The sequence below is a fragment of the Pezoporus flaviventris genome, unplaced genomic scaffold, assembly GCF_033815535.1.
Source record: "Pezoporus flaviventris isolate CSIRO_AGI_PZ_B2104156 unplaced genomic scaffold, CSIRO_AGI_Pfla_v1 ptg000115l, whole genome shotgun sequence".
NCBI classification, from domain to species: domain Eukaryota; kingdom Metazoa; phylum Chordata; class Aves; order Psittaciformes; family Psittacidae; genus Pezoporus; species Pezoporus flaviventris.
In genome coordinates, this window is record NW_026892663.1 from 268,747 (window position 1) to 294,424 (window position 25,678).

A 25,678-nucleotide genomic window follows, 5' to 3' on the forward strand; every position below is an offset into this window, starting at 1 on the left:
ACAAAAAGAGCTCAATTGTTTGTACAAGTCTCAGAATAGAAGGATCTCTTACACTTTAGAAGGGAAAATACAGGAGTAGTAACCAAATTCAACAATAAAAATTGTGATTCATCTGTGACATAGGGAAATTCAGCTACGTGAAACTAAATTCAAAACCTTGGATTGTAAGGTAATTAGAGCCTTACTCAAAAAAATGCAGGATACAAACAAAAAGGCATCTTCTATTTGGGCGTTTTGAAAAATAACCCTTTAAGTGAAAACAGTCTACTGATAAAAAAATAACACCCTTCAAAAATAACACTCATAAGCTTTCTTTTCTCTTTCCTTTTGTATTCCCAAAAGTACTTTTGTGTTAAAACATTACCTATGTCCTGAAGGTTACATGAAGCATTCAAGCATCAAACCTGCTTAACAGCAGGTCTTGAACTTTAGTGTGTACTATCTGCTATTTCTACACTAACAGAGAATTTAAAACCCAGGTCAGAATAAATGTTTGACTCAGACTTTGTAGAGATAGGTATTAAACCCAAGAAAGATGATAAAACATCAGGCTTGCTTATTTTCCCGAAAGCCCACAGTGCTCTATTTCATCTTCATACTTGGTTCTAGGAAAGACAGGCATGAATGCATCCTTTCTTAAAAATACCCCTGCGGCTGCAGAAGAGCTCTTTTAGCTTTTCTCAATTACTGTCTAGTCCAGGATCAAAGTTCTGCATACTTTTCTACTGCCATAATTCAGTGAATGTGCTGACGGCTCACAGTTAAAAAGGTAGTTAAGCCAAGTGAAAGAAAAGCATCATTACTGTTTTCCCAAATCTGTGAAGATACAAACTACCTCACCTAAAGGTCATAAGAATGTCATTGCTGCAGCTAATAGCATATATGTGTACATGCAACATTAGAAGGCTTTAGAGTATCATGCGATAATCGTTCACACATGGGTTTTGGCAAAGTAGAAAAACAGAGCGCTGAAGCAAACCTAGCTCTTGAATGAAGCAGATTATCCCCCAGTTTTCTGAAAAGATTATACTGCAAGGTTTCTTGCAGAAGAGAAGAGCCCCAAACAACCGTTTACAGAGCATTTTGGATAAAGATGAGGTTGATGTAAAACAAGAATCATCATTTTGAAAATAACGCACACGATTCTTTCCAATTGCGATCACATCAGAACCGATTTATCTATATGATAAGAGAGAGCTGAGGCGGACATGAACCGTGCTCTTCAGAACTGCTCGTCCTCAATAAGGATTATTTAGCCCTCTAAGCACTGCCGGCTGCTCATCACACAGTGAAAGTTGTGCTCATGCAAAAGCAGCTCTGATGATGCCTCACGTACACATTCATGCGGATTCCTTTTCATTTTGCTGCTGATTGACTTCAGACACTTTGCACCATTTCTCTTAAGGAGATCAAAGCCCAGAAATGCTTTTTTTTAATCAAATTTCCAGCTACTCATTCTGTTTAATGACCAAGGTGATGAATATTTTCCTTGAGAAATCAATAATTAGGAAAACTAGAAACAGGCTTCAATTTAGCTTCTGTGGTGAGGTGGTTTTCTCCCCCAGAATTTTCAGAGGGACATTCTAGAAGTTTTTTTAATATCCATTTTCTTACAATGGGAATTAATCGTGTCCAAACACTAAAAACACCACCAAAAGAATTAGTGACAAAGACGTACTCAAAGCACACACAATTCATTCCAGATGTGAGACTAAATTTAGATTCAATTCAAACAAGAAATTTATTAATCTTCATGTTCTTTGATATTTTATCAATATAAAAAATATCACACATATCCCTTATGTGTGAACATACACTACAGAAAGAGATGTCAAAGTTAAAAAAAAAAAAAGGGGGCATAATAAATAAGAAGTAAGTTCCCAGTGATTCCATCGGGAACAGAACTGACCACAGATCACAGGATTCAATTCAGTTTATGACATTTTACTGTATTTATAGGAAAAAATAGTAATTGCAGGAATGTAAGATAGACATACATAAATAAACCTTATATTGAAATAAATGGAAAGATTTTTCTCTTTTTGTCTTTTCTTGTTGTCCTTTTGATGAAGGTTCTAAAGAAAGAACAATAAAGGCTGCATATTCTGCAGAAACTCTGGAATTCACTAGGATATTGTGAGGTTCTGTGAAGACGAGAACCGTTCTGTTGCCTAACGATGGCTATCTGCAGCCATCATATGAAACAGAAATGTATGTATATGCATGTATAACTGGCACGGGAGGGTAGGACTTACAGGAGCCCCACAGAAGAAGCAAGAGCTCAAGAATGAGAGCCAGAAATCCATAGCCCTTTTAGATGCTCTATTTTTAAGTATCTTCCTTACACCTCGAGGTGCAAATTTCCAGCTGCTGAAGTGAAGGAGAGCTGTAACCTTATTTCTGTTTCAGATCTCATTTTAGTTCAAGATGCATAGTGATGGATTGGATAAGCAAATACGCAAACATTCTTTTTGTTTTGGCTCATTTGACATCTTTTTCTTCATACAATGAGAGTTTCACAGGAACATTGCTAAACATGCAGTGGCTGTCTGAACATCTTGGTTACAGTAAAAATGGATACCTGCACTTTAAAGATCACATTTTAAGGGAACATTTTAAGGAAAACAAGCAGGTTTTTGTTGGATTTATGATTTACTAGATATTTGTCTAAGCCCACAATACCATGATGGAATATTCTAGGATTTTTAGGCATCCAATTTATAGGTCTTGAGTTTCTGAGCTAATGACAAATATGGAGGTGCATGGATAGATAAACCACACAATTTATTCTGGAAGTTAGAACGTATGTGTAGTTCCTGTGTCTGAAAAAGTACATGGGAAAAAGTGGAAGATTAGGAAAAAAAATATTGATGCTGTGCTACACTGATTTCAGGGAGATGTGTATGCATTTGTCCAAAATCTAGAGTAGGCAAGAGCCATAGGAACTCAGATTTCCTTAAATAGATTGGAAAGCAAATAAGACAAGAAAGAGGTTTACTCTGGTTTACTCTACATTGAGCTTTTTTTGTTTGTTTTCTTTTTTTTTTACATTGGTCTCATCTAAAATGATGTGGGTAGAGTTTTTTTGAGCTGCAATAAATGAGACAGCCTAATTAATACATGTGCAATATATGCATGGATTTACCTCCAAGTAATGTTTGCCAAAAAATATAAAACAAGACTCAAGGCTAATTATCACACAGCTAAATAAAAAGCACTGTCGTATTTAAAGCAACGTATCAATGACAAATAGAGTATAGAATGTACAGAAAGCAATTTTGTGCTTCACTTTCTTCTTATTTCTACTAGATCTAACTACAGATAAGCAGTTAATCTCCTTCCAGGTGTTTCTGGATAATGTAGTTACTGAGTACAATACCACCTGCCGAAACGAGCTCGACCGAGAAGAGACTGCCCTTCCGGGTAACTCCCCGTTACCTCCCTGGGCATGACGGGCTGTGGTATGGAATACCTCTTTGGCCAGTTTGGGTCAGGTGTCCTGTCCCTGCTTCCTCCCGCCTTCCCCTCCTCCCTGGCAGAGCATGAGACTCACAAAGTCCTTGGTCAGAGTAAGCATCAGTGTTATCAGCTCTGTTCCCAGGCTGAAAGTCAAAACACAGCTCTGCACCAGCTACTAAGAAGGAGAAAAATGGACTGCTACTGCTAAACCCCGGATACAACTCTACACTGGAAACAACAGTCCCTAAAAAGCAGTCCTTTAAAAGTCCTTTCACTGAAATTCAAAGAATGCATTGAGGGACCCTGCGGTACTCTCAGCCACAGAAGCAGGACACTGCCGACTACATACCCATGTCGTGTTCCAGGATATCCAAGCTATTCTGGTTTTGATCATTTACCAGTGCCATACCCACAGCATGCCCTTCTAAGCTCCAGAAAATGTATGGATTTAGTGCCCATGGGAGCTATTATGCTATTGTAGTTTCTCAAGCAGAACAGATAAGATAAATCAAATTTCTACAAGGACAACTTGTGAACTGCTTTTGAGGACTGCTGCCTATTTGATCGTGGCAAAACGTCCAGAAAGAAACCCAGAGACACTTTCCAGTTCAGATCTCTACACCACCAAAAGCTGCTTTACAGGCAAGCCTTTGAAAGCACAGAGCAAAAGATTTAATTATGAAAGGATGAAGTAGGGCAGTGGTTGAGAAAAATCCTCAAAAAGTACAAGAAAAGAGACTTACCCATCCTCCTCTAAGAGTGCAGTCACCATTAGCCTGGCAAAAGCCAGTCTGGTGTCACATTGTCTTCACAAACTCAAATGACTTTCAGAAGGCTTTTCTTCCAAGTAACACAGAGCTGGCAAATCCATGTGGTTCTATCAAGCCATCTCCTTAAATGAAAGCTGTCTTGTTTGAAGCACTGATTATTTGTTGAAACTGAAACTCATGCAGAAAGGGGAACTTCACACTAGGAAATTCTTTACAGGCAAAAAAGACCCCAGTTTTCTGCAAGAGTGCAGTTTAAAAGGGCCTGAGCTGAAGTCACTGACACACAGCAGTAACCCATCACCACTGATTTAAGGTGCATTTTAAAAGTGGTAACACAACTGCTGCACTAGAACCACCACCCAAAAGACAATGTTCTGATAAAGCTAGAAAATTCGTAAGGAAAACAAGAAATACTGTTGTTGAAAGGAACCTGCTCAGACTATATCACTATTTTATACAAATATAGAAAGAAGTGGAATCTGGGCAGTGGAAGTTTTCAGATTGCCCAAGCATGATGGAGAAACACCCAGCCTCATTCCTAGCTCTGCTCAGTCTTCAAGAAAGGGCTTTTAAAAACCACAAAAGTCTTGTGATTTGTGGAAGGACTTGCTTCCATGAACTCAAAGCAGGACAGAACATATGAGAAGGGACTGTAGGACTGCTGCAGCAGGATGGCTTGTTCAGCCTGGAGAAGAGGAGGCTCAGGGGAGACCTTGTAACAGTCATCCCTAGAATGACTAGGTTTTGCAGGCCTGACTCTTCTCTCATGGAGTTACTGGAGAACTCCAGCTATAACTACATTTATCACAGAATCCCATTTTCCATAGAATTCCAGCCTGCTCTGGGTTCAAAGTTCATTCAGTTCCAAGCCCCTGCCAGGCAGGAACACCTACTAGACCAGGTTGCTCCAAGCTTGCATCTCTAAACTGAAATCTTTAAACATGGCTTTAACCTGCCAGAGAGGAGACTGAGATGAGCTCTTAGCCACAAGTTCTTCCCTGTGAGGGTGCTGAGGCACTGGCACAGGGTGCCCAGAGAAGCTGTGGCTGCCCCATCCCTGGCAGTGCTCAAGGCCAGGTTGGATGGGGCTTGGAGTAAGCACCTCTAGTGGAAGGTGTCCCTGCCTGTGGCAGGGGGCTGGAACTGGATGAGCTTTATGATCCCTTGCAAGCCAAAGCAGGCTGGGATTCTATGATTTTAGGATAATGAACCAAACTAATACAGACACAGTCAGAAAGTGAACCAGTGCGAAACACCCCTGTGACTGCCACAGCACAACGCAGAGCCAGCACAGACCCTGCACCACAGAACAGCCAGGGCAGTCTCACCAGCACATCTCCGGCCCCTCTGTGGCAAAGCAACACCTGAGCTGCCTAAGGGGACTTGGTGCACCCTTCCATAGGGGCAGCAGCCCCTCCAACCTAACAAGCAGGGGACTTGCTGCAGACAAGAACACTTCCCTCCCCACTGCCCACTTCTAGACAGCCCTGTCTCCAGCAGCCCACTCCACGCCTGCCAGAACCATCAGTCCCCTCAACGGCCTGCAGGCAGGCAGAACAATGAGACTTCTGGATCAAACACAGACACTAGTAACTAAATAAATGAATAAACAAGAAATCTAAGGTTGTAACAGTGCTGCGGCTGCTCTGCAGCACACTGCAGGCTCCCTGCCACACTGCAGCCTTCAGAGTTGAAACCGAAAAGATGTTTTGAACCAGTTCCCTATAACCTCTCCACTGGCCCCAGCAGCACCATGATGCACACAAAGAGGAGACGAAAGTCACTGCCACTCCTTGCCAAGCCTTCACTTTGCTCCTTTGCACTATGAATGTAATGAATGGCTCTTTATTTCATAGCTGTACTAATGCCAGTGCAAAAAAAAACAATGACCGTGGGCAAACACATCACCAGTCATTGACAAAAGCTCAGACCAATCCTGGGGAGCAAAGGTGTTGGGATCCCACAGCTGCTGGACTCACACAGGACATAGTTAGAAAATCAGAGCCCAGCTCTGAAGCAAGCTGCCTCCAGTGCAATAGCAGAACTGTGGTCTCAGCAGCATCAGGAGAGATTCTATTGATTTAGCAAGCAAGAAAAATTCAACACATTCTCATCCTAAGAAATAAAAGCAATTAAACTAAACTGCCTTCAGTCTCCAACTGAACAGAAGCTCCCATCACCCTTCTCCTGGCTCGGCCACTCAGAACTGAGGCTTCTGAACTGCAGGGCCCTCAGTCCAGCTCTTCTCAAGCTTGTCCTCCTTTGGTTTGAAAAGGCCATTAAGTTCTCTACAGCTTGTTGGAAGGCCCTCATCTGATCAGCAGTGGATTGGTAAAGTTCATTTGAACTACCTAATTCTCTGCAAATAAAGTTTCAGTAAGAAAATCAGAGACTGAAACAGTAAAAGCAGGGGCAAAGCTGATCTTCAAGTAGTCTTAGAGGAACACACACCCTAAAGGAGCTAAAGGCATGTGGGACTATCATCTTCTCTCCCAAGCTGCTTAGCAGCTACATGAAACCCTTTGAACTCTGATACACTCACCACACTCAGAGTGCATCACACTCAGGTGTATTACCCAGCTGCAGGTTCCTCCTCCTTCCTCCCAGCGTTCTCTTGAGTCAAGCTCGTTCCAACACCTCCTTCCTCGACCTCACATTCTCTCTGTTTCAAGACAAGGAATTACAACCATTTAGATCCAAGCATCACAGTTTAAACGCTGTGGCACAGTTCAGCCACAGACCTGCTGAGCTTAAAACTGACACAAGCGTCCACACGTTAATTCTTGCATTCCCGTAATTCTGCTTTTTACCCCTCTTCCCATCAGACTCTGACCTTTCAGTTTTAGATTTAAGACAGAAAATAAACCTGGTTAGAAATAGGCAAAAATGGTATAGAAACAGAAAGAAATTGGTAAGAATAGGAAAAAAAATGGCTTGGAAATGGCCAAAATGACTTAAGAAGAGTTAGAATTGGGGAAAAAAGGGTTAGAAATAGCTCCAGCCAGTTTAGAAATAGCTAGGAAAAGGTTAAACCAGGCTGGAAATGGCAAGAAACAGTCCAGAGTTGGTCAACAATGCATAAAATTACTAAGAAATAGGAAAAATAGATAAGAATGTCCAGCAATTGTTTAGAAATAGCCAAAAAAGAATTAAAAGGAGTTAGAAAGGGCCAAAAATGGTTTAAACAGAGTCAGGAAAGGGCAAAACCAGGTTAGAAATAGAAAGAAATTGGTAAGAACTGGACAGAAAGGGTTTGGGAATGGCCAAAACGGCTTAAAAAGAGGCAGTATTGTGCAAAAAGAGGGTTAGAAATAGCTCAAGCCAGTTTAGAAATAGCAAAGAAAAGGTTAAACCAGGCTAGAAACTTGCATAAATAGTACAGAAATTGCCATAAAATGGCTTAAAACTGGTAAGAAATGGGCAAAAATAAGATAAGAATGACCAGCAATTATTTAGAAATAGCCAAAAAAGACTTAAAATGGGTTAGAAAGGGCCAAAAATGGTTTAAACCAAGGGAGGAAAGGGCAAAACCAGGTTAGAAATAGAAAGACATTGGTAAGACCTGGACAGAAAGGGTTTGGGAATGGCCAAGAGGGCTTAAAAAGAGTCAGTATTGCGTAAAACAAGGGTTAGATATAGATCAAGCCAGCTTAGAAATAGGTAAGAAAAGCTTAAACCAGGCTAGAAACTTCCATAAATTCTTCAGAAATTGCCAAAAATGGAATAAAACCTGCAAGAAATGGGCAAAAATAAGACAAGAATGACCAGCAATTGCTTAGAAATAGCCAAAAAAAAGATTTTAAATGGGTTATAAAGAAGAAAAAATGGGTTAAACCAAGTCAGGAAAGGGCCAAAACGGGTTAGAAATAGAGAGAAATTTGTAAGAAATGGAGAAAAATCCTTTGAAAATGGCGAAAATGGCTTAAAAAGAGGCAGTATTGCGCAAAAAAGTGTTAGAAATAGCTCAAGCCAGTTTAGAAATAGGTAAGAAAAGCTTAAACCAGGCTAGAAACTTCCATAAATAGTTGAGATTTAGCCAAAAAAGGAATAAAACCTACAAAAAAATGGGCAAAAATAAGGTAAGGATGACCAGCAATTGTTTAGAAATAGCAAAAAAGACTTAAAATGGGTTAGAAAAAGCCAAAAATGGTTTAAACCAAGTCAGGAAAGGGCAAAAATGGGTTAGAAATGACCGGAAATTAGTAAGAAATGGACAGAAATGGTTTGGAAATGGCCAAAATGACTTAAAAAGAGATAGAACTGGGCAAAAAAGAGTTAGAACTAGTCTAAACCAGTTTAGAAATAGCTACGAGAAGATTAAACCAAACTAGAAATGGCAAGAAACTGTTCAGACTTAGTCAAAAATGGCATAAAACTGGTAAGAAATTGGCAAAAATAAGATAAGAATGACCAGCAATTGTTTAGAAATACCCAAAAAAACCTTAAAATGGGTTAGAAAGGGCCAAAAATGGTTTAAACCAAGGGAGGAAAGGGCAAAACCAGGTTAGAAATAGAAAGACATTGGTAAGACCTGGACAGAAAGGGTTTGGGAATGGCCAAAAGGGCTTAAGAAGAGTCAGTATTGCGGAAAAAAAGGGTTAGATATAGCTCAAGCCAGTCTAGAAATAGGTAAGAAAAGCTTAAACCAGGCTAGAACTTCCATAAATAGTTCAGATTTAGCCAAAAAAGGAACAAAACCTACAAAAAATGGGCAAAAATAAGGTAAGAATGACCAGCAATTGTTTAGAAGTAGCCAAAGAAGACTTAAACCAGGCTAGAAACTTCCATAAATTGTTCAGATTTAGCCAAAAATGGAATAAAACCTGCAAGAAATGGCCAAAAATAAGACAAGAATGACCAGCAGTTGCTTAGAAATAGCCAAAAAAAGATTTAAAATGGGTTAGAAAAAGCCAAAAATGGTTTAAACCAAGTCAGGAAAGGGCAAAATGGGTTAGAAATGACAGGAAATTAGTAAGAAATGGACAGAAATGGTTTGGAAATGGCCAAAATGACTTAAAAAGAGATAGAACTGGGCAAAAAAGGGTCAGAACTAGTCTAAACCAGTTTAGAAATAGCTACGAGAAGATTAAACCAAACTAGAAATGGCAAGAAACTGTTCAGACTTAGTCAAAAAAGGCATAAAACTGGTAAGAAATTGGTAAATAAGATAAGAATGAGCAGCAATTGTTTAGAAATCGCCAAAAAAGACTTAAACAAGGCTAGAAACTTCCATAAATTGTTCAGATTTAGCCAAAAATGGAATAAAACCTGCAAGAAATGGCCAAAAATAAGATAAGAATGACCAGCAGTTGCTTAGAAATAGCCAAAAAAAAAGACTTAAAATGGGTTAGAAAAAGCCAAAAATGGTTTAAACCAAGTCAGGAAAGGGCAAAAATGGGTTAGAAATGACCGGAAATTAGTAAGAAATGGACAGAAATGGTTTGGAAATGGCCAAAATGACTTAAAAAGAGATAGAACTGGGCAAAAAAGGGTCAGAACTAGTCTAAACCAGTTTAGAAATAGCTACGAGAAGATTAAACCAAACTAGAAATGGCAAGAAACTGTTCAGACTTAGTCAAAAATGGCATAAAACTGGTAAGAAATTGGCAAAAATAAGAATGACCAGCAATTGTTTAGAAATAGCCAAAAAAGACTTAAAATGGGTTAGAAAGGGCCAAAAATGGTTTAAACCAAGGGAGGAAAGGGCAAAACCAGGTTAGAAATAGAAAGACATTGGTAAGACCTGGACAGAAAGGGTTTGGGAATGGCCAAAAGGGCTTAAAAAGAGTCAGTATTGCGCAAAAAAGGCTTAGATATAGCTCAAGCCAGCCTAGAAATAGGTAAGAAAAGCTTAAACCAGGCTAGAAACTTCCATAAATAGTTCAGATTTAGCCAAAAAAGGAACAAAACCTACAAAAAATGGGCAAAAATAAGGTAAGAATGACCAGCAATTGTTTAGAAGTAGCCAAAAAAGACTTAAACCAGGCTAGAACTTCCATAAATAGTTCAGATTTAGCCAAAAAAAGAACAAAACCTACAAAAAATGGGCAAAAATAAGGTAAGAACGACCAGCAATTGTTTAGAAATAGCCAAAAAAAGACTTAAAATGCATTAGAAAGGGCCAAAAATGGTTTAAACCAAGTCAGGAAACGGCAAAACCAGGTTACAAATAGGAAGAAATTGGTAACAACCTGACAGAAGTGGTTTTGGAATGGCCAAAATGGCTTAAAAAGAGTCAGTATTGTGCAAAAAAGAGGGTTAGATATAGCTCAAGCCAGTTCAGAAATAGGTAAGAAAAGCTTAAACCAGGCTAGAAACTTCCATAAATAGTTCAGATTTAGCCAAAAATGGAATAAAACCTGCTAGAAATGGCCAAAAATAAGACAAGAATGACCAGCAAATGCTTAGAAATAGCCAAAAAAGACTTAAAATGGGTTAGAAAGAACCAAAAATGGTTTAAACCAAGCCAGGAAAGGGCAAAACCAGGTTAGAAATAGAAATAAATTGGTAAGAAATGTTGAGAAATGGGTTGGGAATGGCCAAAATGACTTAAAAAGAGTCAGTATTGCGCAAAAACGGGTTAGATATAGCTCAAGCCGGTTTAAAAATAGGTAAGAAAAGCTTAAACCAGGCTAGAACTTCCATAAATAGTTCAGAAATTGCCATAAAATGGCTTAAAACCGGCAAGAAATGGGCAAAAATAAGGTAAGAATTACCAGCAATTGCTTAGAAATAGCCAAAAAAGACCTAAAATGTGTTAGAAAAGCCAAAATGGTTTAAACCAAGTCAGGAAAGGGCAAAAGCTGTGTTAGGAACAGAAAAAAAATTGCTAAGAACTACACAGAAATGGTTTGGGAATGGCCAAAATGACGTTAAAGAGTCAGTATTGTGCAAAAAATGGTTAGAAATAGCTCAAGCCAGTTTAGAAATTGGTGAGAAAAGCTTAAACCAGGCTAGAAATGCCTATAAAAAAGTGAAGCATTAGCCAAAAATGGCATAAACCAGGTAGGAAATGGGCAAAAATAAGGCGAGAATGACCACCCATTGTTTAGAAATAGCCAAAAAATAGTTAAAGTGGGTCAGAAAGGTCCAAAAATGGGTTAAACCAAGTTAGGGAAGGCCAAAAAAGGGGGTAGAAAGAAATTGGTAAGTACAGGACAAGAACAGTTTGGAAATGGCCATAATGGCTTAAAAAGAGTTAGAATTGGGCCAAGAAATAGCTCAAGCCAGTTAAGAAATAGCTAAGAAAAGCTGAAACCAGGCTAGAAATGGCCATGAATTCTTTAGGAATTGCCAAAAATGGCTTAAAACTGGTAAGACATGGGCAAAAATAAGATAGAAATGGTCATCAATTGTTTAGAAGTGGTAAAAAATGCTTCAAACAGGGGACAAGCAGGCAAGAATGGACTAGGAATAGCCAAAAAAAGCTTAAAACTGGTAAGAAATGACCAAAATTAGGATACAAATGGCCATAATTCTTTTAGAAATAGCCAGACTTAAAATGGGTTAGAAATTGGCAACACTGGGTTAGGAATGGCCAAAAATGGCTCAAACCGAGTCAGGAAAGAGCAAAAATGGGTTAGAAATGGCAAGAAATTAGTAAGAAATGGACAAAAAACGTTTGGAAAAGGTCAAAATGGTTCAAAAAGTGTTAGAATTGGGGAAAAAAGGGTTCGAAACAGCCTGAACCAGTTAAGAAATAGCTAGGAAAAGCTTAAAATAGCCTAGAAACTTCCATAAATAGTTCAGATTTAGCCAAAATGGAATAAAACCTGCAACTCAATCATGTACCAAGGAAAGAGTCAGGGCATTTTCAGCTCTGTCTTGAACACTGCCAGCCATGGGGCAGCCACAGCTTCTCTGGGCACCCTGTGCCACTGTCCCACCACCCTCACAGGGAACAACTTCTAAGATCTCATCTCAATCTCCCCTCTCTGTCACGTTAAAATCGTTCCCCCTTGGCCCATCCCCACAGGCCCTTGCTCTCCCCACAAGAAATGAGGGCAGATCCCAGGATCATCCCTCGGCAGCCGCAGCGCTCCGCTGCCGGCTCAGCCAGCCCAACTCACACACCGAGTCCAAAGCAGCCACTCTGGGGAAGTCTCTTGAGGTGTTCTGGCAACTCCTACAGCACCCCAAGATCGCCATCGCCACCCACCTCCTTCCACGCTCCTGCGTCCACAGGCGGCACCGGCTCCGAGACACCAAGACGGGAACCACCGGAGGAGCTGCTCTTGCCTCCTCCACCGGTAGCTTGTGTTCCGTGGGGCAGCTGTCGTCTCCCGGTGCCTCTGCTGGAGGGTTCTGTGGGGTTCTGTGACCTCACACACCTGAACACGGGGAGTTCCAGAATCAGCCACCCCTGTGGTCTCCATGTCCCCAAGGTCATTGTGATGCAGGAGCTCTGACTGGGTCCATGGGGAGCTCTGGAGGTGCTGCAGGCATTCTCTAGGGGTATCCCCAGGATGCCCTGGGGGTGCACAGAGACACAGGGCCGTGGAGCAAGCTGCTCTAGTGGAAGGTCTCCCTGCCCGTGCCTTTGGGGGTTGGAGCTGGGTGAGCTTTAAGGTCCCTTCCAGCCCACTCTGGGATTCCATGATTCTCTGCTGTGCCAACGTCGGTCCCTCTCCACTCCTCGTAGGTGGCCGTGACGCCCTGTTCCATGGCCCACGTTGAGCTGTGACCCCTCGCATGCTCCACCTCCGGACCAAAGGCACTGAGGAAGAGCAGCCCGTGAGGGACCTCCCCGAGCCGGCTGGGCAGAGGCTGGTCCCCCCGCAGCCACTCCCGGAGCACCCCTGGGTGCCCAGTGGCCATGGGCACGATGCTGCCGCCATCCCAAAGCCGTGGCGGTCGCTCTGGATTTGCCCATTGTGACGGGGCCCCCACGGTGAGCGTGGGCTCTTTAAGGAGGGAGAGCCCTGCAGTAACCGGTGCAGAGGAGAGCCCTCCCCTCCCTCGGGGCTTCATGTAACCAAAAACGGGGGTGGGGAAGGTGGGGGGGGGATCATTAAGTGCCTGTTGATGAGCTGTCTGTGGGGGAGGGGGGCGATGGGCCTCACCTCCCCCCCAGCACCCCAAAACGAGGGGCTGGGGGAGGGTACCCAATGGACACAACCTCCCATCCCCCACCCGGGGGTGTGGGGGGGTGGCACCTCCCCCCCTCTTTATACCCCGGATGGGAGAGGGGAGGGTAAAGGGGGGGATGGGGGGGGGGTCTATCCGAAGCCTTAGTGACACCGATGTAAATAGCGGGGGGGGGGGGGGGGAGGGGAGAGGGGAGGGGTCACCTTAAGAATGTATAAAAAGGAAACTTAACCAATAAATAAAGATTTCACAGGAAATCGAGGCCCCCTCTCCCCCACGTGTTTCGGCCTTTCCCCATCCCCGTTCCGCGATGCTCTCCGCACTTCCGGGTTTGTTGCCTCTGTTGCCTAGCAACGGGGTCTCCGCGTACCGCTTCCTGCGTGTTGCCAGGCTACGGCCCATGGGGCTGAATATGGGGCCTTTCCTCGCCCCTCCCCCTCATTTGTCCCCTCCCCCACCGCATCCCCATTTTCTCCCCTCCCCCCCTTATGCCCCCCATTCCCCCTCCCCCTTTTTCCCACCCCCATTCCCCACATTCCTGCCATTTCTCCCCCTCTCTCTCCATCCCTCCCCATTTCTCATCCCACCATCATTAACCCCCCCCTTAGTTACCTGCAATTAGCGTAGGACCTGCTTTATCCACACGCACCTCATGTACGGCTGACCTTATTTACACGTTACTTCCTTATTTACATGTTATTAATGTAGGGCCTACTTAATTTGTGTCCTTTTAGTCCAGCATGCTCAGCGCTTCCAGCAGCCCCCGCCCTTCTCCCTAGGGTCTGAAAGGGGCGTGGCCAAAGGGGTGAGGACACGCCCCCCCCGCCCCTCCCTCGATCTCCCCGTCTTTGCTCACCTGGGCCTGCAGGGGGCGCAGCTGCGCCTGGAGCTTCCCATTGGATGCGCCCAGAGCCCGGAGCTGGATCCAGCGACGGGACTGGAAGGGATGGAGGGGGGGACACAAGGAAATGAGGGACCCCAAAGCCACGGCAGGGACCCAAATACCCCCCAAGACCCCCAAACACCTTAAATATCGCCCCATATTTCCCCACAAGCCTCTCCCTTAACCCCAAACCCATCCATAACCCCCAGATCCCCCTCCCAGCACCCCCAAAATTCCCCCTAAAGCCCCAAACTCCCCCATGTCATCCCCTATAGACCCAAAATCCCCCTCCAGGACCCCCACATATCCCTCATCCCTCCCAAAAATCAGCGCTGGGACCCTTTAGGGACCCCAACCCCTCCCCATAACCATCAAATTCCACTTCCCACCCCCCCAAGCCCATCAGGACCCCCCCAAATCCCCATATTCCCCCGTTGGCACCCACCAGCCGCTGCTTCCCCTCCTGCAGCTGCCTCCTCAGTGGCCCCAGGGCAGTTTCTGGGGAGTCCATGGGGCTGCCCCGTAGCTCTGGGCCCTGCTGGATCTGGGCCCCCCGAGCCCCTGAGAGCCCCGTGGCCTCCAGCATCAACCTGGTGGCAAGGGGGGCACCAAAGCCAAACGTTGAGGGGAGTCTGGGGGGCCCAAAGGGGTCCAGATCCCATTTTGGGGACCCCAAAAGGGCTGCAGGGACCATGGAGGTTGGGGGGGGCACCCCGAAAGGTGTCAGTACTGGGTTTAGGGAGAGGGGGGGGGGGCTTTAAGGACCCCTATGAGCCCAGCACCCACTTCAGAAGGAAACCCAGGGGGGTTTAAAGTACAGAGGGGGTCCCTAAAGGGTTCTGGGGTTCAGGAGTGGGGAGGAAAAGATCATGGGGGAGGGCCCAGGGCAGTTTTGGGTTGCAAGGGGGGAAACCGGGCTGCAGGATGGATTCGGGGGGGGTCCTTGAGAGGGTTTTGAGTGCATGGGGGAATCCATAGGGTGGTTTTGGGGTGCAGAGGGGTTGTTTTGGGGTGCACAGTGGGTGCTTTTGGGGTGCAGGGAGTTGTTTTGGGGTGCAGTGGGGGTAGATTTGGGGTGCACAGTGGGTGCTTTTGGGGTGCAGGGGGCTGTTTTGGGGTGCAGGGGGGCGGTTTTGGGGTGCCGTGGGGCTTCTGGGATGCATGGGGGTGGTTTTAGGGTGCAGGGGGCATGGTTTTGGGGTGCGGGGGTGGCGTTTTGGGGTGCAGGGGGATGGTTTTGGAGTGCAGAGGGGGTGTTTTCGGATGCAGGGGGGATGGTTTTGGGGTGCAGAGGTGTGTTTTGGTCCCTGTGGGATACCCCAAAACCCCACAGAGCCCCCCCAAAACCCTCTAACGCTCCCCACCCCGCCCCCCAAACCTGAATCTCCTTGAGGTGCTGGTACCTGAGCCCCGAGTTAAGGAGGAAACCTGGGGGGGGTTAAAGGAAGGGTTAGGGGGGGGGTCGGGGAGGATCATGGGAGGGAACTGGGGGTTCCTGGGGATCCCAATGGGATTTGGAGGGGTCCTAAAGGAATTTGGGCTCCTCTGCATGGATCTGGGTGAAGAAAAGGGGTTGGGGGGGGGGGCCACAAGGGCGAATTGGGGGTGCTGGGGGGTTGTTGGGATCCCAATGGAATTTTGGGGGGGTCCTAACAAGCAAAGGGGTTTGGGGGGGGCCTGAGGGGTTTTGGAGGCTCCCCAATGAGCTTGGGTGTCCCCCCCTCCTTTGGGGTGCAGCGAATACCACAGCAGGTTCCCTTTGATCTTCTTCACATTCCTACAGGAACACACCCCCCCCCCCCCCCATGTATTTTAGGGACCGATCCGAGGTTTGGGGTCCCTCCAGATGTTGCAGTTCCTCCCCCCCAGATGTTGGGGTGCCCCCCTCACCGCGGTGCCGCACGTGGCCCATGATGTACTCCCGGATGGGGGCACAGGGCCCCGTGCACAGCCTGGAGGTGGGGGGAGACAAAGAGAGGGGGTCAGGAGCACCCCAACCCCCCCAGGACCCCAAAAGCCCCCACTGGGGGGTCCCGCGGGCTCCAACCTGCGCAGGTCGGGATCGGAGGGGAGCTCCAGCTCCGCCATGATGGGCGAAATTGGCGGGAACCGGACGGGACCAAACTGGGGCGGGCGCGGGGGGAATGGGGGGAGGGGCCGGGGCCCGGGCCCGATCCTGGCCCCTGCGCGCCCCCCCCCGCAGCCCCCTCCCCCCTCCGCGTCACGTGGTCATCACCCGGCACCGCCTCCTGCCCCACCCCCGCGGGCTCTTCGCCCTCCCGGTCACCTCGGGTCACGTGGGGAGGGGCCTCGGCACCCCCGCACTATAGGGGTGCCCCATAACTTTGAGGGGGGCACAGAGGGGGTGCCCCATAACTTGGGGGGCTCCATAGGGGACTTCCAGAGCCTGCCCCATACCTTGGGGGCCACAAAGGGGGTGCCCCATAACTTGGGGGAGGGCACAAACGGGGACCCCCAGACCCCGCCCCATAACTTGGGGGCACAAAGGGGGCGCCCCATAACTTGGGGGTCCCAGTGCCCGCCCCCCAACACCCCATAGCGCGGGTCCTGGCCGCCCGCTTGGGGGCGCTGTTGCACCGGGCCCCGGTGCTGCTACGGGAGCGGCGCCGCTCGGTGCTGGGGGCGCTGCTCCATGGGGGGGGGCACCGGGGCTTCCCCCCCCCCGGCTCTCGCCGCTGCTCCGGGGGCACCGGGACCCGAACCCGGGAGCTCGGGGCTCGAACCGGCGGCCCCTGGAGCCTCAATGGGAGCCGCAACCGGATGTGCGGCGGGACCGGGGCATCCCCAGCCCCATCTTTGGATCCAGTGCGGAGCAGTGGGAAGTGAGTTGGGAATGGGGGTAACGAGTGGCAATGGGGGTAATGGGGGGTAATGGGGGGGCAATGGGGTAACATGGGCAATGGGGGGCAATGGGGGCATTGGGGGTTATGGGCAATGGGGGTAATGGGGAGGGCAAAGGGGGTAATGGGGGCCAATAGGGTCAATGGAGACAATGGTGGGCAATGGTGTCTCTCCCCCCCACCCCAGAGCCCCCCGTCCGGGAGCCCAGTTCTGCTCTTCCAGCCCCATGGAATTCCGTGTCCGCGCTCCCCCCTACAATCGGATCCGGACCTGGATCCGTGTCCATGTGTGGAGCATCCGGATCTGGATGCAGATCCCATAGGATCTGCTCCCAAGCACCAGGAGCTGTGATGCCAATGGGATCCCGTGCTCCCAGATGATCCAAGGCTCTGGAATGAGGCAGAGCTGCAGCACGAGCCGGTGCTTCGGGGTTGGCTTGGGCTGTTTTAGGGGTGGTTTTGTGTGTTTTGATGTGGTTTTTTCCTCTTTTTGGCGTGTTTTGGGGCTCTGAGCCTGTGTCCCACAGGAGAAGCAGGACAAGGTGGTTTTTTTTGGTGGGTTTAGGGTGGTTTGGGGTTGTTTTGGGGGTGGTTTTGAATAGTTTTTGGTTGTTTTTGTGCTTTTTTGAGCGTGTTTTGGGGTTCTGAACTTGTGTCCCACAGGAGAAACAGGACAAGGTGATTTTGGGGTGGTTTTGGCCCATTTTGGGGGTTGTTTGGTGTGTTTTGGCCTGCTTTTCTCCTGTTTTTTCCTGTTTTGTGGCTCTGACCCTGTATGCCATTGGAGAAGCAGGACAAGGTGTTTTTGGGGTGGTTTGGGGGTGTTTTGGGGTTTGCTTTGGGTGTTTTGGCCTGTTTTGGGTCTGTTTTGGGCCTCTTACCCTGTATCCCCTAGAAGCAGCAGGACAAGGTGGTTTTGGGGGGTTTTGGGTTGTTTTTGGCCTGTTTTGGGTTTTTTTTGGCTCTGACCCTGTATCCCATAGGTGAAGGAAGAGAAGGTGGTTTTGGGGTGGTTTGGGGTTGTTTTGGGGTTTGCTTTGGGTGTTTTGGCCTTGTTTTCGCCTGTTTTTGGCCTGTTTTGGGGCTATTTTGGGTCTGTTTTGGGGCTCTGACCCTGTGTCCCTTAGGAGAAGGAGGACAAGGGGGTTTTGGGGTGGTTTGGCATGTTTTGGGGTTTGCTTTGGGTGTTTTGGTCTGGTTTTCACCTGTTTTTGGTCTGTTTTGTGGCTATTTTGGGCCTCTTACCCTGTATCACGTAGGAGAAGCAGGACAAGGTGTTTTTGGGGTGTTTTGGGTTGTTTTTGTCCTGTTTTAGGGCTGTTTTGGGGCTCTGACTCTGTGTCCCATAGGGGAAGCATGACCAGGTGGTTTTGGGGTTGGCTTGGGCTGTTTTAGGGCTGGTTTGGGGTGTTTTTTTCCTCTTTTTGGCCTGTTTTGGGTCTGTTTTGGGGCTCTGACCCTGTGTCCCACAGGAGAAGCAGGACAAGGGTTTTTTTGGTGGGTTTAGGGTGGTTTGGGGTTGTTTTGGGGGTGGGTTTGAATATTTTTTGTTGTTTTTGTACTTTTTTGAGCCTGTTTTGGGGTTCAGAAATTGTGTCCCACAGGAGAAACAGGACAAGGTGGTTTTGGGGTGGTTTTGGGGTGGTTTTGGGGCTCTGACCTGTGTCCCATAGAAGAAGCAGGACAAGGTGATTTTGGGGTTGGTTTTGGCCCATTTTGGGGGTTGTTTGGGGTGTTTTGGCCTGCTTTTCTCCTGTTTTTGTCCTGTTTTGGGGCTCTGACCCTGTATGCCATTGGAGAAGCAGGACAAGGTGGTTTTGGGGTGGTTTGGGGGTTTTGGAGTGATTTGTCCTGTTTTGGGGCTGTTTGGGAACTCTGACCCTGTATCCCATAGCAGAAGCAGGACAAGGTGTTTTTTGGCTGGTTTTGCGGCTGGCTTTGGTTTGGTTTTGGCCTGTTTTGGGTGCTTTCTGGGACTCTGACCCAGTATCCTACAGAATAAGCAGGACAAGGTGGTTTTGGGGTGGTTTGGGGAGTTTTGGATGTTTTGGCATTCTTTTGTCCTGTTTTTGGGCTCTGACGCTGTATCCCAAAGGAGAAGCAGGACAAGGTGGTTTGGGGGTGGTTTTGGGTTGTTTTGGGGCTGTTTTGGGTGTTTCGAGTTGGTTTTTCATTGGTTTTGGCCTGGATTGGGGCTTTTTGGGGGTCTGACCCTGTGTCCCTTAGGAGAAGGAGGGCAAGGTGGTTTTTGGGTGGTTTGGGGGTGTTTTGGGAGTGGGTTTGGGTGTTTTGGGGTGTTTTTGTTCTGTTCTGGGTCTCTTTTGGGTCTCCTACCCTGTATCCCATAGGAGAAGCAGGACAAGGTGGTTTGGGGGGTGGTTTTGGGGATGTTTTGCATTGTTTTTGCCCTGGTTTTGTCCTGTTTTGTGTCTCTGACCCCATATCCCATAGGAGAATCAGGGCAAGGTGGTTTTGGGGTGGTTTTAGGGTGGTTTTGGTTTATGTCCTGTTTTGGGATTCTGACCTTGTGTCGCGTAGGAGAAGGAGGACAAGGTGGTTTTGGGTGTTTTTGTTCTGTTTTGGGGCTGTTTTGGGACTCTGACACTGTATTGCATAGGAGAAGCAGGACAAGGTCCTAGTGGACGACAGGATGACCATGAGCCAACACTGTGCCCTTGTGGCCAAGAAGGCCAATGGCATCCTGGGGTGTATTAGAAGGGCGGTGGTTAGTAGGTCGAGAGAGGTCCTCCTTCCCCTCTCCTCTGCCCTGGTGAGATCCCATCTGGAATATTGTGTCCAGTTCTGGGCCCCTCAGTTCAAGAAGGACAGAGAGCTGCTGGAGAGAGTCCAGCGCAGGGCAACGAAGATGATTAAGGGAGTGGAGCATCTCCCTTATGAGGAAAGACTGAGGGAGCTGGGTCTCTATAGTTTGGAGGAGAGGAGACTGAGGGGTGAGCTTATAAGTGTCTATAAATATATAAAGGGGGAGTGTCACGAGGACGGAGCCAGGCTCTACTCGGTGGCAAACAATGATAGGACAAGGGGTGATGGGTACAAACTGGAACACAAGAGGTTCCACTTAAACTTGAGAAGAAACTTCTTCTCAGTGAGGGTGACGGAACACTGGAACAGGCTGCCCAGGGAGGTTGTGGAGTCTCCTTCCCTGGAGACATTCAAAACCCGCCTGGACGCATTCCTGTGTAACATTATCTAGGTGTTCCTGCTCCGGCAGGGGGATTGGACTAGATGATCTTTCGAGGTCCCTTCCAATCTCTAGCATACTGTGATACTGTGAAGGTGATTTTGGGGGTGGATTTGGTGTATTTGTGGCCTCTTTTGGGGCTAGTTTGGGGCTCTGACCCTGTATCCCCTAGGAGAAGCAGGACAGGCTGGTTTTGGGGATGGTTTTAGGGTGTTTTGGGGTGTATTTGGGGTATTTGTGGCCTCTTTTGGGGCTAGTTTGGGGCTCTGACCCTGTATCCCCTAGGAGAAGCAGGACAGGGTGGTTTTGGGGTCCTTCTGGGGTGTTTCTGTCCTGCTTTTGGGCTGTTTGGGCTCCGCTGTTGGCAGTGGGGACACATGCCATGCCAGACCTTGATGTGAAGGATGGCCTCCCCTGTTACCAGAGAGCCATACAGCAGAAAAAAGGGGCAGGCCCAGCAGCCTGTAGTTGGCATGTATTGGAGACATGATCTAGGGCAAATCCCTGCTCAAGTAGGGTCACCCAAAACATATATAAAACAAAAAGGGGGAGATGTGGAGGCAGTGTTCTCACAGGAGAGTGGATAATTGGTACATAAATTCTGAATAATCCTGAAAGATGCAGCAAGGCCGTGAGAGGCCCGAGGAAGCCTGAACAAGCAAGGTAAGAAGAAGCTGGAATTCACTGAGGTAATGAGAACTGTGGACTGTTGGCAAGCTTTGGAGGTCAAGTTCTCACACCTGTGCTTAACCAATTCTATGTTAGTTACAAAGGGTCTTTGAGACATGTCTCCAATCATAATATGCCAAATCAAGACATGTATCCAATCATAATATGCCAAATCAAGACATGTCTCCAATCATAATATGCCAAATCACTGTAAGTGCATGTAAGAAATAGTATATAAGGAGTTACAGCTTTGTAAAAAATGGCTTTTGTCTGATCATATTGATCTCTGACTGAGTCCATGTATTTTCTGCGGCACGGAGTTATTGGGGGGGGGGGGAGGAAGTGAGACCGGTCCCTGCCAGGCAGGAGGCAGCAGGCGGGCACTAGGACCCTGATTCCGGCGCTAGAGGGGGCGGGCACTGGGACCGGCTCCTGACAGGGAGGAGGCAGCGGGCGGGCACTAGGACCCCGATACCGGAGCTATACAGTGCTGAGGGTGCCGGGGGTTCTGTGGGTGCTGGGGTTTCTATAGGTGCTGGGCTGACTGGGTGCACTGGAGCTGTTGTGGTTGCTGGCAGTGGTGGGGGTGGTATGGGTGCAATGCATGCTATGGGTGCTGGGGGCTCTATGGGTGCTGGGGGTGCACTTCGTGCTGTGAGCCCTGGCCCCAGTCCGTGCTCCAGGCACTGGGGACCCCAGTGCTGGCATCTGGGAGAGGTCCAAAGAGTGCTGGGATGGGTGTTGGGAGCTGGGATGGATACAACCTTGAAGCTTGTGAGGTCCTAAGGGAAGATCCCAAGGCTGGAAGCAGGATGCTCCAGCTGGATGCAGGGATGAAGTGGGATGCTCCAGCTGGATGCAGGGATGAAGCAGAACCATGGAAGTTTGGGTTCTCCTTCATCATTTGGGTGTGGAGAGGAGCCTTCAGCATGGATTGGAGCCATAGAACAAGGGGTGATGGGTTCCAACTGGAACAGCAAAGTTCAGGTTGGAGATAAGGAAGTGAGGGTGCTGGGACACTGGGATGGGTGGGATGGAGAAGAATGGATGGGCTTGGAGCAACCTGGTCTAATGGAAGCTGTCCCACCGGCCTCTTCATGCCATGCTTTAATGGTGGGGCAATGATTGGACTTGATGCTCCTGAAAGTCTTCCAAAAACTGGTTGATTCCCTGATTCCCAGCTCCCGCTTCCCACTGTTCCCTGCCCTCCATCCCTCATCCCCATCCCCGCGCACGGACCAGAAGAGGTGGGCACGCAAAGCATCCTCTCTATGGGAAAATAAGGCAACTGTATTGAAGCTGAAGCCAACTTCAAGCGACGCCGCTCCTCAAGGCTTCTTCCCCCTTAGAGCCTGCAGCAGCTCCTGCACCCGACTGACAAATTCCACGAGCACCCGGTATGGGAAGGAGCAGATGTCACTGGTGCTCGAGGCCGTCGGAGCCGGCATCGTCTGCTCGATGGGCGCATGCGAGCCGTGCTGGTGGCTCCATGTCGGGGGCGTCGCGGAGGCTCCCGCGGAGCGGAACGTCCACAGCTGGTGGAGGATCCACTCATGGAAGTGCCTTGTTGAGGTGTAGACCCCCGGTTGCTTGGCCCTGGCGCAGCCGCGGCCCCAGCTCGTCAGCCCCACAACCCAGAAAAAGTTGGCATGGTTGTCCCGGCACATGAGGGGACCGCCACTGTCACCCTATGGAGGAGAAACAGAGAGGGGATGAGGATGGGGATGGGTGGCCATGGCAACGCCTGAGGGGACCAGCAAAGCATTTGACACAGTCTCCCACAGCATCCTCGCGGCTAAAATGAGGAAGTGTGGACTGGATGATCAGGTAGTGAGGTGGACTGTGAACTGGCTGAAGGAGAGAAGCCAGAGAGTTGTAGTCTATGGGGCTGAGTCTAGTTGGAGGTCTGTAACTAGTGGAGTGCCTCAAGGGTCAGTACTGGGACCGGTATTATTTAATATATTCATCAATGATTTAGATGAGGGAATTGAGTGTACTATCAGCAAGTTTGCTGATGACACTAAGCTGGGAGGAGTGGCTGATACGCCAGAAGGCTGTGCTGCCATCCAGCGAGACCTGGATAGGCTGGAGAGTTGGGCAGGGAGTAACTTGATGAAATATAACAAGGGAAAGTGTAGAGTCCTGCATCTGGGCAGGAACAACCCCAGGTTCCAGTATAGGTTGGGGAATGACCTGTTAGAGAGCAGTGTAGGGGAGAGGGACCTGGGGGTCCTAGTGGACAACAGGATGACCATGAGCCAACACTGTGCCCTTGTGGCTAAGAAGGCCAATGGCATCCTGGGGTGTATTAGAAGGGGGGTGGTTAGTAGGTCGAGAGAGGTCCTCCTTCCCCTCTACTCTGCCCTGGTGAGACCCCATCTGGAGTATTGTGTCCAGTTCTGGGCCCCTCAGTTCAAGAAGGACAGGGAGCTGCTGGAGAGAGTCCAGCGCAGGGCAACAAAGATGATTAAGGGAGTGGAACATCTCCCTTATGAGGAAAGACTGAGGGAGCTGGGTCTCTATAGTTTGGAGAAGAGGAGACTGAGGGGTGACCTTATCAGTGTCTATAAATATATAAAGGGGGAGTGTCACGAGGACGGAGCCAGGCTCTACTCAGTGGCAAACAATGATAGGACAAGGGGTAATGGGTACAAACTGGAACACAAGAGGTTCCACTTAAACTTGAGAAGAAACTTCTTCTCAGTGAGGGTGACGGAACACTGGAACAGGCTGCCCAGGGAGGTTGTGGAGTCTCCTTCCCTGGAGACATTCAAAACCCGCCTGGACGCATTCCTGTGTAACATTATCTAGGTGTTCCTGCTCCGGCAGGGGGATTGGACTAGATGATCTTTCGAGGTCCCTTCCAATCTCTAACATACTATGATACTATGACCACTGCTGCTACCCTTTGGAGGAGAACGGGAGAGGATGGGGAGGGGTGGCCATGGCAACGCAGAGGGGACAACTGCTGCCACCCTATGGAGGAGAACGGGAGAGGATGAGGATGGGGATAGGTCGCCATGGCAAAGCAGAGGGGACGACTGCTGCCACCCTATGGAGGAGAACGGGAGAGGATGAGGATGGGGATGGGTCGCTATGGCAATGCCGGAGGGGACCACTGCTGTTACCCTATGTGGATGGAAGGGTTCTCCTTCATCATTTGGGTGTGGAGAAGGACCTTCAGCATGGATTGGAGCCATAGGACGAGGGGTGATGGGTTCCCACTGGAACGAGGGAGTACGGGTTGGAGATAAGGAGAAATTGTTCCCTATGAGGGCGGTGGGACACTGGGATGGGTTGGATGGAGAAGGATGGATGGGGCTTGGAGCAACCTGTCTAATGGAAGGCATCCTTGCCCCTTGCTTAGAACTGGATGCTTTAAGCTCCTTCCCAACCTAACCCATTCCATGAATCCGTGCTCACGACATGGTTTAGTGGTGGAATCTCAATGCTCTTAAAGCTCCAACCTCTATGGTCCCTGCGCAGGGATGATGGAGCAGGAGCGGGATGCGCTTCCAAAGCTGGGATAAAGGGGGATGCAGAGCAAGGCCCTGCAGATGGGAGAGGAGAAGGGAGCCCCAGTGGCACATCCCTACCTGGCAGGCGTCGATGCCACCCTGCGGGTACCCAGCACACAGGTTGTGGCTCTTGATGGCCCCTCGGTACCATAGGCTGCTGTTGCAGACCTTGGCATCGATGAGGCGGACCTTGGCCTCCTGCAGGGCAGATGGGGACGATGCCCCTGCTGTGGGGACACAAAGGGGGTCAGGACTGGGGGGAGAAGGAACGGATATGGGGGTATTTGGGGCTGAAAAGATCAATGGGAGCCATCAACACTGCCCCATGGCATAGGCTGCATCCCGTTTGTTCTGCATCCTCAACATAAGGAGGACATGGAGGGACCTTCAGCGATGGGACAAGGGGTGATGGGTTCCAACTGAACCAGGGATGCTCAAGTTGGAGAGAAGGAAGTGGCGGGAGACTGGGATGGGTTGCATGGAGAAGGTCGGGATGCTCCATCCCCAGTCGGAGCAACATCCAATAGACCTGGATGAGCTTTACCCTCCCTTCCATCCCATTCCATGAATCCATGACCCGGCATCCCAAGGCCAACGGGGCCGTCGGGTACTCACTTCTGGCCTCCCTCGCGCCCCATCCGCTGATGAAGCACTCGGAGAGCTGGGACACCCTGAGCGTCGCATCGGGCAGGCAGGCGAGCTGCACATGGTACCCGCACTGCACCGGCTGGTCCAGCTCCACCAAGGCAATGTCGAAGCCGCCGGAGACGTTAGTGTAATATTCATGGACCACGACCCTCTGGATCCAACGTTTCTGGGTCTCGGAATTGGCCCAAGCCAGGTCTGTGATTCCGACCATCACGTACCAATCCGTGGTGAAGCTGGGAGGGAGTGGAAGAGCAGGGATTGGAGCCATAGGACAAGGGGTGATGGGTTCTGACTGGGAATTGCAGGTTGGAGATAAGGAAGGGATTCCCTATGAGGGCACTGGGATGGGATGGATGGAGAAGGTTTGGATGCTCCATCCCTGGTAGTGCTCAAGGCCAGCTTGGAGCAAGCTGCTCTATGGAAGGCATCCCTGCCCATGGCAAGGGCTTGGAACTGGATGATCCCAAGCTCCTTTCCCACCCAACCCATTCCATGATCCATTCCATTCCATCCCATCCCATCCCATTCTATGGAGGGGTGGGAAGGAGCCACATTCCTGCTGCTGCCCAAAGGAAAGCACT